General features: G+C 30.3%; 1 pseudogene; it reads left to right on the top strand.

The window, feature by feature from the left end:
• Positions 1 to 646: 646 nt before the first annotated feature.
• On the top strand, positions 647 to 8582 carry LOC130824136 (VAN3-binding protein-like; annotated as a pseudogene).
• The last annotated feature ends 6191 nt before the right edge of the window (positions 8583 to 14773 follow it).

Raw genomic sequence — 14773 nt, 5'->3', positions numbered from 1 at the left:
TGATGATTCGATGAAGGACGACTCTGAATCTCTGATGAATAACGAATTGATGATGATGAAGATTGAAGAAGGGGATGGCGCTGAATGAAGGTTTCTAAGTTCTTGAAGGCTTGAAGGCTGAAGCTGCTCCTTCAATTAGGTTTTCAAATGAAGGCCAGAAGGGGAAGGGGACGGCGCGACATTAGGTTTTCCGTTTCCTGATGCCTCATTATAATTTTTTTTTTCTTAAAAAAAAAAAAAACCAGATATCGGGTATCCGAATTTATAAAAATGGTACCCGGTCCGGAATATCCGGTTTAGACAATTCGGGTTAATTATCCGATTTTAACAATCGGATACCGGATATTCTGAATTGGATATTTCGGATCGGATTTTTTTGAACACCCCTACTAAAACTCCAAAGCACCAACTTTCCAAACAAGTGAAGCACACCCAATACATCGAGCTACTTTCTTGGTATCTATACCAAAATATGGACCATATTGTTAGCTATTCTATATCTATATGCATAAAATACAACTAAGATAACGACATAATCTATTACGTCAACCAAGCATCCCATATTTTAAACTTTATTACGAGTACATTAATTATTTTCATTTTCTATTTATATATATACCTTGCTATATGGTCTTGTACACCCACACTTCCTACAATTAACAACAATTTCTACATATTAAAAATAATTCATTTAAAGCTTCTTCTTTTCCTAGTAATATGGATCCTTCTGATCATAATCTCATGGTTTCGTCTCTTCATGATGAGGCGCATCCTGAGACTATGGACTTTCTCTCCAATGCTTGGTGCAATTTTGCACTTCAAGCTTTAGAATCCAAGCTACAAGATGGTTCATCGATCCCTGTCCGCGAAAGCACCATGAAAATGTTCGATCATTTGGTTAGTTTAGGCCCGCTCAATGATCATGTTATATAAACTTGTCTGAACACGAGTGAATTCAGAAGAAGAAAAAAAAAGTGATGTCACTAATAATTAAAAAAAAAAAACAAATGGAATGCAAATCCTTGCTAATGGCAAGGTTTGATCCATAAACGTCACTGTCTAACCAACTCAACCAAGTTCTTATTAGTTGTTATTCTATTGTAGTACTATTAAATTTTTTTTCTATTTTTAAGTGATGTCACTTGCCTACCTATATTATCCATAAGATCTGACCTTGTGGCTATAAGTGTCATGGGTCTTCATTGGTCAAGTTTTGGAACAATAATGTTTCAAGTCGTGTTATATGAGTTGACATATTAATGCATTTTCATTTTAATGTTAAGTTGTTTAAATTTTGAAACGGCCCAACGGCCTGACAAACACCTCTATTTATATCGTATTATGTAATGCTTACTAGGATGCTAAGCTTAGTGTCAATGATTGCAGAAGATGGAAAAGAAAATTATAAAGATGGACGATGCTGATTACATGAATTCCACACCTCCTTGGAAATCAAATGATTTGAAGGTAATACAATTTATTAAAGAAAAATGTTAAAAATAAATCCGATAATTCGATTTTATAACCGAATTTGATTTGACCTGACTTTAAAAATGACTTACAATTATGTAAAAAGTAATATGGACACATAACTCGATTTCAAACCAACTCAAAACACTTAACCTGAAATCACCCGATAATCCGAATAAATATTTATCAATTTATGTGCATCAAAAAATTGTTAGTTGTTACGTTTCATTACTAAATACAACTAACAGTTACCATTGTGTCTATATACTTGAGGTCCAATTTATTTAGGGTGCCTAGACGTGTATGAATATCCTTGTCGTCCTTTTTAATGCATACTGCGTAGGATTGGGTCATAGTCAAGTCCTTTTAGACTACCTACTCTAATAATGGAAAAAGTGCATGTATATATAATCCATACAAAGGATTACAAAAAAGTTCCAACGATGTACTTTATTGTTCCAATTTACTTGTAATACATGTTTTTTCATGCAGTTTAATGTACTAATCTAATTATTAATCTCTAATTATGTACAGTAAAAAATTATAAAAATTTAATATTAATAATTTTTGCAATGAGATGAATCAAACAAAATCTCACTTGACTATGTTTTAATTTATAAATTAAAAACTTATCAAAATTAAAAATAATAAATAAATAATATCATTAAATCTAATATTGCAACTAATATGGAACGAAAAAAATAATAATTAATAATAATAACAATAAAAGCCTAATATAAAGTCATACTCTTTAACTAATTAATACTCCATTTAGTCACACATTAATTTAAATTTGGTATACATTATTTTTATGAGTACTAAGTTCATATAAAACCTACTAAAAGTCAATTTCAACCTTTCATGTTGATTTCATCATCTCTCATCCAAACTCTGTTCTATATAATAATTACTAGATTCCATTTGAATTTTAAAGATGATTAATAATTTATAAATAATATTAATATTATTTGATTACTAGCTTCTTAATATTTATGTAGATTCCACTCTTGTTAGAAATTATTTTCTCAATGTGACGACCAAAAATCAGGAGCACGACTCATATGCTAATAATCGTATTAGTTGAGTTATTCAGTCCATATCACTATGACAGCATTTTACACAAAAAAATCTATGTTAATTAATAGTGTTTTTTGAAAATGTAAATGCTGAGTTATTCAGTCCATATCACTATGAGAGCATTTTACACAAAAACAAAAATCTATGTTAATTAATAGTGTTTTTTGAAAATGTAAATGCTCTCTTCAACCTATTGTGTAAATTAGGGGTGTGCAAAAAAATCTGATCCGAAATATCCGATCCGGATTACCCGGTATCCGGTTTTCAAAATCGGATAATTTACCCGGTTTTTGTAAAGCGGATAATCCGGATCGGGTACCGGGTCGCATATTTTTGGAAATCGGGTACCAGATATCCGTTTTTTTTATTTTTTTTATTACTTTTTCATGATAAAATAATGATGGTAGCTATTAAGCTAATTTTGGGTTGAATCTTAATATAATTTTTCTCCCGTAGATAAATTTTTTTTGTATAATTGTTCTTACTTAAACCAATGTGTAACAATATTATTCTTTAATTTTCTTAATTTTTCTTTTATGACTAATTAACCTAAATATTTTTAAAGAGTTAGTATTTGAATTTTATATAAAAAATTATTTTTAAATAAAAATAGAGATTAAAACGCACAGTTGAACGAAAAAAAGACAAAAAAAATTTAATAAAAAAAACATTCTAAAAAAACCGGTATCCGATTTCTGACCCGATTTAAACCGGGTACCCGATTTCGAGTACCTGGTTTAAACCGAGTCGGAACCGGATCACAATTTTAGGTACTCGAAAAAGCAGACACCCGGATTTTTCGGATTCGGATCGACCCGATACCCGGTCTTGAATAGCCCCTGTGTAAATGCTCTCTTCATGCTTGTATTTTCCTTGAGAAATTTCCATTATAAACCAAAAACCAATATATTAAAGAGTAACTAAAAAATATGGTGGGTGGTGGTCCGTGGGTGGTCTGTAAAGCACCTTTTGGTTTAATCAGAGGAGTATACAATCAAATGTGAATGCAACTTGTGACTTGTGAAAGTCAAGTATTTGTTGTATTATTATTACCAAAATAGAAGTGATCAAGAAATCATGTTATTTATGGAAATTATTTATAAAATCACTTTTCCTAACGATAAAAAATATAAATATGACTCAACATATAGTATACAATTTACGTATAAAAATTAAATAAGATTAGCAAGATATTTACATAAGAACTATAATTGACATAATTCGAAGTATTATATTTAAGTCCTTTCAAAAAAAAAAAGTATTATATTCAAGTATTATGATATAAATAACAATAATTTACTATCTAAAATAATTAAATATTGCAAAATTATTGCCAACGGTTAGTATAAGTAATATTTAATAGTCCCGTTTTTATTAGAAACAAGCTTAAAACTTATTAATATCAATGTCATAATAGTCACCAATAATTTATGATACGTTTCCTTTGAAATGGATTTAATTTATTATTGAAAAGAATATTCATACTTATTATAATTAGTTTTTTGTCTTCCTAAGTTGCGTAAGGAAGCAGCCTTTATCCTCTATTTATTGCCAAATTAAACTTGATAAAACTTGTATGAAAAATAAAAATTATCTTTTTAATTATTTTAATTTATTATTTCTCTCTTTTATTATATTATACTTGATACTGATAAAATGATAATGTCAATTATTCTTATTATGTCACTATTAATAGCAAATATTTCAGAACTTGCCTGATATTTTCCTCATTCACTTTGATGTTTTTTTTTACATTTCATTACAGTCTTGGATTTGGATGCAACAAGCAATGCACCCTGAATTAAATTACAATTCCGGCAACTTTAGGAAGAAACGGGTATGAATTATAAGTTATGCGTATAAATAAAAAAATTTATTTGGCGGATAGTTTTTTGAAATTACTCCTACTTTTTTATAAAAAATTATTCTCAAATGAAAAATATAAATTAGCTTTAATTTATTGGTTTAATAAAATCGAATTGGTTTTGGATGAAAAGAATTTAAAAAATGTTGGTTTAATTTCAATTTCAAAAAGGAAATATTCACCGATGAATAAAAAATATTTTTTCTCTTAAAAGATGGGCTTTGCTTTCATATTAATGCACTTAGGCTGGGTTTAGTTCTCTATTTTTTACAATCATGTTCTGTTTTGGCTTTTTTCTGGTACATACTAAAAATCTTGTTTGCAAAAAAAAAAATAAAAATAAAAAAAATAAATTTCCAACTATAATTTAATCTTTTATTTCTTTTTAAAATATTGAACAGTCCCAATGGAATATGCCATTTGGAAATGTGTCAATAAAGAAATGGTTAAAGGAGAGTAAGGAAAAAAGGAAAGAGGAAAAGAGGCTTCAAAGAGCTGAAGTGCATGCAGCTTTGTCCATAGCCGGGCTTGCAGCTGCGCTGGCGGCTATAGCCGAAGAGTCCTCCAAAGGGAAACTTGAGCCGGACTCAAGCCCAGCTAGGAAAGCGGCTCTTGCTTCGGCCACAGCTATAGTAGCTTCTCAATGTGCACAATTGGCTGAAACAGTGGGAGCTAAAAGAGATCAGCTTAGCTCTACTCTCGGCTCGGCTCTGACTGGAACTAGCACAACTGATATTCTCACTCTCACAGCTGCTGCTACTACATGTAAGATCATTTTTCAAATTCTCCTTAAAAAAGTTATCATTATGTTGTATTGCATTTAAGCATACACACAACTTGTGTTACATAATAACCGTAAACTAAATTGTAAATTAAACCCGGCCAAACTGTAGTTTAGGGTTTCGTTATTTTTACAATTTTTTTTGGTAAATTAAAAAAAAAGTAGGAAACCAGAAAAAAGTAATTTTCGATTTAATTGTCAATTTTTACATTATAGAATATATATTGTATAACTTGAAAACTAAAAACAAAAAGCAAAAAACCATATTAAAAATTCGGCTTAAAATTTTCAACTTAAACCCAAAAATAGACCTGATTATACACCTTAATAAAGTGTTAATATAACAAAAATCATATGTACGTGATGTGAATTCACAATAACTAATTGAGAGATTGCAATTTATTTTTATATTGTTAAAAGACTTTGTTAAAATATCTCATGATCCCATCAATATGTTTTTTTAATTTAATTTAAGTAAATTATTATATTTAATTTTAAAAACCCGAATAGTTAAAATTTTAGTGTCACCACAATCTGTATATTTATTCTTTGAGGCGTTTATATAAATAAAAATGTAACACAAAACAATTGTGCAACAGCATTAACAGGAGTCGCCACATTGAAAGCAAGAAAAGGGTGCAAGAAGAGGCTTAATGCTGTACCAGTTATGCCGATTGATGTAGATTATTCTAGTATTAGTAGGCTTGTTGATCTTGATTTTCAGAAAAACAGAGCTATACTTGCTAAGGGTGCTCACCTTACTATTCACACATCCGATGGTATCAATTCTTTAATTATCTTGCTTTTTTTAATCATTATTACTATTATTAAAATTTATTGTTTATTTTTATAATTCTATATAATTGTGAGTCGTAACGTGTCAAGGAACCAACTCAATCAAAAAATTAAAATGATAGTTACGGTCTAGGATATATTATATACTCTAACAACGTAACATGCCCTCTGATACGAGGGTCCTTTGAGCTAGAAATGTGGATATTCCACTTGAATTTGTAAGGTAATATTTTTGTCACGTTGGATCTAATAGGATACCGATAAATCAACTCAACTAAAAGCTTGAGTTGATAGTTGAAGCTTCACAATATTATAGTATGTAAAGAATCGAGTTTTGTTTCAGTTTAAACATGTATCACTCTTTAAAAAAATTATGAATTTGATTGTGGTTGTCTCTCTCCCTAATTATGCACTCAAAAATATATTAATTAATTAATTAAAAAAAGAAGGGGCCATTTTAAATTTAGGAAAAATCTTTCAATTGAAATGACACATCATTAGCGTGATTTAAGAATAATTAGCTACCTAAACTTTGTCTTTATGCATTTTGTCATTTGTCCTTAAAGGCTTAAAGATCTTGTTATGTCAAATCTAACGAAATCAGGCTTAAAATCGATGATAACTGCCAAATTTGTTTGATTCCATCAAATACTCCTATTATTTTAAAAGGTTATTTGACTTAAAAATTACTCAGAATGATAAATAATAATTATAATCATCAATTTAGTATTCAGAATAAATCAAGATTCGAAGAAAGAAAAATAAAAACATAATAAATTAAACGAAGTTTAAAAATACAATTTAATTCTAGGACAGGAAAGCTAGTCCTAAAATTACAAGGACGGAATTGCTTGAAAGCAATTAGTACTCCTTCACTCTCTCACCTTTAATTAAAATTAATTATTTTCTACACTTTTTTTTTTGAAAATGATTATACCGCCTTTTTTTAATTACATTCACAAAGTTATTATCTATCCATTTTAACACTTATTTCCATTATTTACTTATTTTTTATAAAAAATTTCCATAATTAATTCCACTAACTTAATTCGGTAGATTGATTTGTTTTTCGTGATTTACAATAAGTACAAAACAATGTATTAGCACTTTTGATTGATTGATAATATAATTTTTATTAACACTACACATCACAAACAGTACATCATCGATGAGTTGAATATTATGCCACTAACGTACTTCTATATGTGTACAAATATTAATTATAGAAACGACAAGAGATTCATAAATCTTCTTTTTCTTATGTATTTTGAGTGCCACAATTCCTAAATTATTTTCTATAAATAGTTCAAATTAGCAAAATATTAATACCTGACATAAAACCTCCATCATCATCTATCATATTCAGTGTATTCCGATTATAAATGATGGTAACAACTCATACTCATAAAGAAGAGTGTAACCAAACAGCCCCTTAACGTAAAACATGCCTCCGGTCAAAAGCTAACCTTTAAAAACCCTATTTTACTATTTTTTTTTTACTGACGTAAGACTTGTGCATCCATTTATAATTGAACAGGAAAATGTATGTTGAGGATTGTCTCAATACGTTTAACCAACGAGGCAAAGGTGATCATGAGGATAATGAAACGTAACATTTTGAACATAATCAAGACCAGCAAAGATTGTAAGCCCCTACATTTTATTTTAATTTAATTTCACTGCAAAATATTTTTCTTAAGAACCAATATCCTAGCTACAAGACTGAAATCCGCAAAAAATCCGCTTTTTATATTATGTTTATGTTAATTATTGTTAATGAAGCTCAATATATATTATATACCCTATCATATCTGGCCGGCCCCTCAAATGATCGAGAGTCTTTTGGACTAGCACTGTCAATGCAACACACTCATTCCTTTTATGTAGTGTGCTAGATATTCCACTTGAAATAAGGAGTGGATGGGATTCAAACTCATGAATCATGATTATAATAAGGAATCAATTCAGCTAAAAGCTTAAGTTTATCGTTGCAACCTTAATTTATGTTATATACTATATCACTCCCTCACGTGAAAGCTAAGCATAGGCAGAACTGACAAATCGAATATTTTTATTTTTAGGTCTAGTTCTAAATCTACAAGCAAAGTTGTACAAAGATGCAAGAGGAGACGAACTTGATACATGTTATCACGTAGTTTTAATCACAACAAGAGGGCCAATCAAGATAGACATGGCTGATGATTACAATCGTTACAAGGTGTGGGTAACAACCATCCATCAAATGTTAAGTTTGCCTTCCTCAATTAAAAAAAATATGAACTTCAATTCTGTAAACAATTAAGAGTTTTTATCACTTCTTATGTAATTAGTTTGCCTTTGTATAATTATTAGTTTATCAGTTCCTAAATATGTGAAATCCACTCCATAAAAAACTACATCCATTGTAATATCTTGATAACATTTCTCGAGAGCTCATTATGTTACAAATGTAAATCTTATATATAATACTAATTTCCTCTGTCCTTAAATGAAAAATTGTAATAAAATGACATTACATGCATATTAAGAATACAGTAAATACCTAACGAAAAAACGAATTTTCATGAAAAAGCTAACAATTGCCCAATGTTAATACAAAGCCTTAACTACCAATACTTGCTTTACAATATTATAACTACTCAACTAGGCTATTAAGAAAAACACCAGCTTTAAATTGGTTCAAACAAGTTATAAATATTTTTAAGTTTTTCTTTTTTTTTTAAAATGTAAAATATTAGTGGGCTCGACCTGGAGAGTCGTCTCGATAAGAGACGGTCACTTTGGAGAATAGATGTTAGCCAATTGGTGTGTCAATTATTGAGCAAGCCTTACTTCTTGGCTTTTCTTAGATAGCGCAAAGCCGCAAATTTTTCTTATTAGGAGGAAGGTGATCATTCTTGATCAAACATTAACGATGTTGAGAAAGAAGGATCAATTCATAGTGAGAAGTGAGGGGATCTTGTCGCTACCAATTTGTCTTCGCTCTATCTATTGCACTATTTGACTCTTAAACCCTTCTATTATAAGTAATTAAAAACTATAAAAAGTTGATACTAAGAAGATGCCACTTAAACATTTTTTTTCTTACACATAACGAACAAAATGTAAACAATATCATTTAATGAATACTTTCCCCGTCGTATCAATTTTGCTATATTATAATAAAAAACTCAGATTTTAATTTCCACAATGTAACAAACTTAAAAGCATAGCAAAGTAATAATTAGTATGCAGGAAGATGAACAAATACAAACCAAAACAGAAAATGTTGTGTTTTCTTTATTCTAAATAGTATCTATTAGTAATAATAATTTATATAGTATTCCATTTGTTTGTATTTGTATAGGTTGTGTGCCTATAATTAGTATTTTTCTAATAAGGTTGATACAAGTTCTCTTCTTTTCAAATGACATTTTGGATGTATTAACCTGAAAATTGAATGTTAGTGATCGTGAATTTGTGATAGCATAATTATCTATGACTATTAACAAAATGTGACTCCTTATAATCAATCTTGGAATTGCCGGCCAATCAATCTGAAAATAATCCAAACAAAGAAATCCCAAGAATTTTTATGTCCACATTATTGCAATTCTAAAGGTGATGATATGACGTATGATTAGGGGTGTTTATTAGCGGGAACCTGGCATTATCCGATTAGTCGGGTATTTATGTTAACGGCCCGTATCCCGGCCCAATTTATCCGGGTAACCGAAGATAAATCGGGTTGAAACACCAGATACCTGTTTTTATTTGAGGTATTTTTGGTCATAATTTCTTGGTTATTATTTGGCTGAATTTTTGGAAATAAATAACAAAATAAGAGTGAAAGAAAACAAAATAACAAATTGAACACAAAACACCCAAAAATAACAAATTGAAAGAAAATTAACAATTAAATATCAGGAACAGATGAATCCAGGAAGTGAATGAAAAATGCTGAAGTGATGCTGTATTGTACTCCTATAATTTCAACATAGTATATATTACAATTTGCATCAATTGCATTGCCACGCCAGTACAATGGGATTTGAAAACCAAAAAAAAAAAAAAATTCCTCCAATAATATAAAAGCCTATTGCCGCCCATGACAGGACTAGATTAAGGCGGGTCGGATATCCAACCCATAACTTAAAATATTTTTTTTTAAAATGACTTGTCATTAATGATGCAGGTTAGCGGGTCGGCAAGTCAAATCAAGCGGGTCGGATTTTTTTTGAACAGACCTACAAATGATTGCCTGATTTTATACACACACACATATATATATATACATAAAAGCTTAAATGGTGTACATATTCCAGCGGTAATTTTGTAAATAATTAGACAGTTGCTAAAAGGTGTACATACATGTTTAAAAGGTATACATATTAGAATGAAATTTTTGTAAATAATATAAAATTTTTCCTTTACAAAAATATGTATACCTTATAAGATAGTATGTACACCTTTCATCATATGTATATTTCAGTTTTGTTTTTAGTTTTCAGCACTTTAACGATTTTCACATGATCCTATAGGAAGGGGTTTGAAAATAAGAAGGATAGAAAGGAATTTCATCCGTTAGATCTTAGATCAATGGTCCATCTTGCACACTATTCAAAATAAAAAATAAATTGTGATGTTTTCTTAATTAATATGTGATACTTTCTGTATAAATATGTGTCACTTGAAATTGTGATGTTTTCTAAATTAATATGTGATGCTTTCTTCATAAACATGTGTTACTAGATCTTCTGCTAAGATAGCTACTCCTTCCTATCCTTTTCTATTTTCACACCCCTTCTTATTGGATCTCTACTATATATATATATATATATATATATATATATATATATATATATATATATATATATATATATATATATATATATATATATATATATATATATTTCCAAGCAAATACATATGAGAAGCTCTAACGTAAAAGAGACTCATGGAAATGTGCAAGTATGCCAAGCTTTTCCAAGAAACTCATGCCACTTGATGCAAGTATGTATCAAAGGCTGAGCCTTTGAAAATACTCTATTGTCCCTCCACATGTCCTGACGCTTGTCTTTAATTCTTGATATATATCTTGTACTATATTAATGAATGTATTTATTAGTAATACCCTTTTTGTCCTTATTAACCAAAGTAATTCTCTTAATACCTTATTATATGTTTTTTCCAAGTCAATAAAAATTATATATGACTTTTTTTTAGCTCCATAACACTTCATTATTTGTCTTATAAGATGAACAACTTTATAGTAGATCTCTACGACATAAATTCAAATTAATTCTCTAAGATGCTAATATATCTCCTCATACATATTATAACCCTTTCTCATAAAGTATGATTCATGAGATTTATTTTCCAAAAGTTAGAGCAATCTTGGACATGTCTTTATCTTTATTCTTGTACATGATTACTAGAGTACTTCTTACCATCCATTCTGTATCCTATTTCCCCTCCGAATCTTAAATAGATTGGTTTACCAAGCTACTCTAATCATTTCTAAGTATCTCCATAACTCAATCGGCCCGTTTGGTAGGATGTATTAAACGGTGGTAATGGGAATGAAAACTAGTGTAATTTTATTTAAAAAATCTCTTGCCACCTTGATAGCCATGCTTGTCCAACTTCAGTCGTCTCATTTTTTTTCCATAAATTTCATTCCAATGCATTACCATTAGGACGCGGTATTAGGTGGTAATGAAAATTTGTGAACAAAAAACCTTTTTATGATCAAAGTTTCATGTCTTCATTACCATGAGAATGAAATGAAACTTTTGATGAAATTTTACACTATAAATCATTCTCATTACCACCATTGTATATAACTAGCCAAACGGGCCGAATAGGTATTATAATACCATATAGCCCAACTACCATTTTTAGTCTCATTTTCTTCAAAGCTCCTTCAACTCTAATTTTTTATTTGTTTCTATTTACTTCAATGGGAGTGACGGTTGTGCCTCCTTGTATCGTATAGCATTTTCTTGTTCTCCATTAATTATCTCATCAAAACACTGCCTCCATCAATCCTTAACGTTCCCATCCTGATCTAAAATTCTTATCCTATTGTTAATAAACTTAACTACACCTTTATTATCAGTTTTTGTTTGCCTCCTTTATTATCCCATAAATATCTTTCTCCAATTGATCAAACTCAAAGATCCATCTCAAAATATCTGAAAGTTGGACCGACCATAACAAGCCTAGATATTTTGTAGCTCAAAATATCTGAAAGATCAAAGCCTAAGATATTTATCCTTTCCAAACTATAAAAGGTTCCACAAGAAATAACAAACCTCCCAGGACAATGCTAATAATGGACCATTAAATCATAAAATCTTTTGATCCTTTCATAATCTTCCATACTATGTGTCAACTTTGGTGCCAAATGCACAAAAACATGTTGTCCTTACTGGAAGGATAAAAAACAAGCAGAAACCCTAATAAGTATGTAGCCCCCTCTAAATAGACCTTTTTTTGTGGCTCTATGATGACACAGCTAGGTTCCATGCAACAATAGTCCATAATAAAAACATCTGGCTCTTTATTTTCATTCTCAAAGTCGAGAATAAGTGTATGATTAAAGTCGCTTAAAATATCCCACGATCATGTATATATCCGACTCACTTATCCCGTAGAGGTAGGAGCTACTTTAGTCAATATCGGACTCACTTATCCCTTAGAGGTAGGGGCTACTTTAGTTGACAATGTAATGTACCCAAATACGGAAATTGAACTGAAGAATAGGAGAAATCAATTACGAAATAACAGGCAGTTAAGATTTCTAATAATGGAAGTACTCAATTCTTTTCACATAGGTTATAAATTACACGATTTAACTTTTAAATTTGATAAACGGTCTAGAAAATACTCCCAACTATTCTAATCAAAGTGTCTCACACAGCTATTTCAATTCTTACGTTAACTTGTTTCAATGTTGAGATGCTTACATAAAAATGATGAAGAGAAAAATCTCTAAAATTCTATATTATTATCCCTCAATTGATTTTTTAAGATCTAATCTGAAACTCACATTTGTAAATTTTCTAACATCCAAATCCAAAATCAAAAGTTGGACGGAGCTCACAAACCCAAGATGTTTATGTTTTATACCTTTTCCAAGTCCCCATCTGGCTATCTGGCTATCTCCCATGAAAAGCTATACACTTTTTAACATATCCAAAAAAACAAAAAAATTAAAATAAACAAACATCAGATCATATTAAGGAGCCACAAGCAATTTTCAGAAGTCATCTATTTTGGCATAGATACTGGACATTTTTAATAATGGACCAATAAACAAAAATATCTTTTAGTGCCAAACGAACAAAACAACTCTCAGGAGACTTTTAGGTATACTATCAGTTTCAGTGACAAATGCACAAAACAATAACTGTCAACTTCCCTGAATCCAGCAGAATAATCATTCCCAGATACAGACACCAAAATTGAGCAGAAAAATCACACTACCAACTTAAGGACAAAAGTATTTTTGCTTATTGTTTGAGCATAATAAAGACAATATTTGTCAGAAAAAAAAGGAAAAAGAAAGTTCAAAAGAAAGGACTGGAAGAAAGAAAGCCAGCATAGACACTGATATAAGCATGTCGAGGCATAAAAAAACAAGAAACCCAAATAAACATGTAGCCCCCTCTGAAAAAGCTCTTTATTCTGGCCATGGTAGTCATAGGCATTTAGCTCCATGATAACACAAGCTAGGATCCATGCAATAATAGTCCAGAGCAAAAGTTGATAAACAGATTGTAAATACATCTAGCTCTGAAATTTAGTCAAAAAATCGAGAAACAGTAACCAGTGTATGGTTTTAAGTTGCCTGCTTAAAAAATCCCATGACCTTGTTTACATCGACTCACTTATCCCGCATTGGTAGGAGTTACTTCAGTGGGCAATTTGATGTACCCAATTTGGAGCACTGATTTTGTGCTAATGTCAAAGCTATTGTGCCATTGTGGTATACTCAACACTCGTTTGTTCGTATGAAATGTTTTAAAATTTTAATGAAGAAAAGAACTGTTAATAGACCCGGTCAGTCAAACTAGAATCAAACTATATCACAATTGTAAGCATTTAGAAAACACAAAAGTTGTGTCTAAGAACTTGCTACTCTATTATAAGATGGAGATGAACAAAGTACCTATGAAAGGAAGCCAGAGCAATGACAGTGATGAAGACATTTGGAATGAGATTCGTGTATTATCATCATACCTAGTACATCTCGCTTATAGAAATTAAGATCAGGTTGTGGAGAGAATTGAGTGACGACAGACCATACCCTTATCAAAAGAAACAAGAAGGTTGTGACGAGTGAGACCCTTAGCTCGAGATGACCTGCACATAAAAACAAAAAAACCAGAACACGCTACATGCATAACAAATAGCAAGACAAGACATAGTAAGTAGCTATGCTAATAACATCAACCAAAGAATTATAAATAACAAACATAAATGCACAAACAATAATCATGGAATGAGATTAATACATTTTGTTATATAACAAAGCAAATTTATTTGATGAATAAAATCGAGCCAAAAAAAATAAGTAGTACGGTTCAATGACAAAATGACATGCAGTAAGATTTCTAACTACAGAAGAATGAAGGATATCGTGCTAATGAATAATGACTCCCTCCATTTCTGAATAAATCCAAGATGAGGCTCGCGTGTGGATTTTACTTAAAATACGTGCAATACCTATATGTTATATTGATTTGAGAACAAGGCAGTGCTGTGAAGATAACTGCATTACTGGGGCACTTTTTGGGTTT

Source organism: Amaranthus tricolor, chromosome 9, assembly GCF_026212465.1.
Source record: "Amaranthus tricolor cultivar Red isolate AtriRed21 chromosome 9, ASM2621246v1, whole genome shotgun sequence".
Lineage (NCBI taxonomy): Eukaryota > Viridiplantae > Streptophyta > Magnoliopsida > Caryophyllales > Amaranthaceae > Amaranthus > Amaranthus tricolor.
This window is presented reverse-complemented; position numbering and strand designations above follow the sequence as displayed.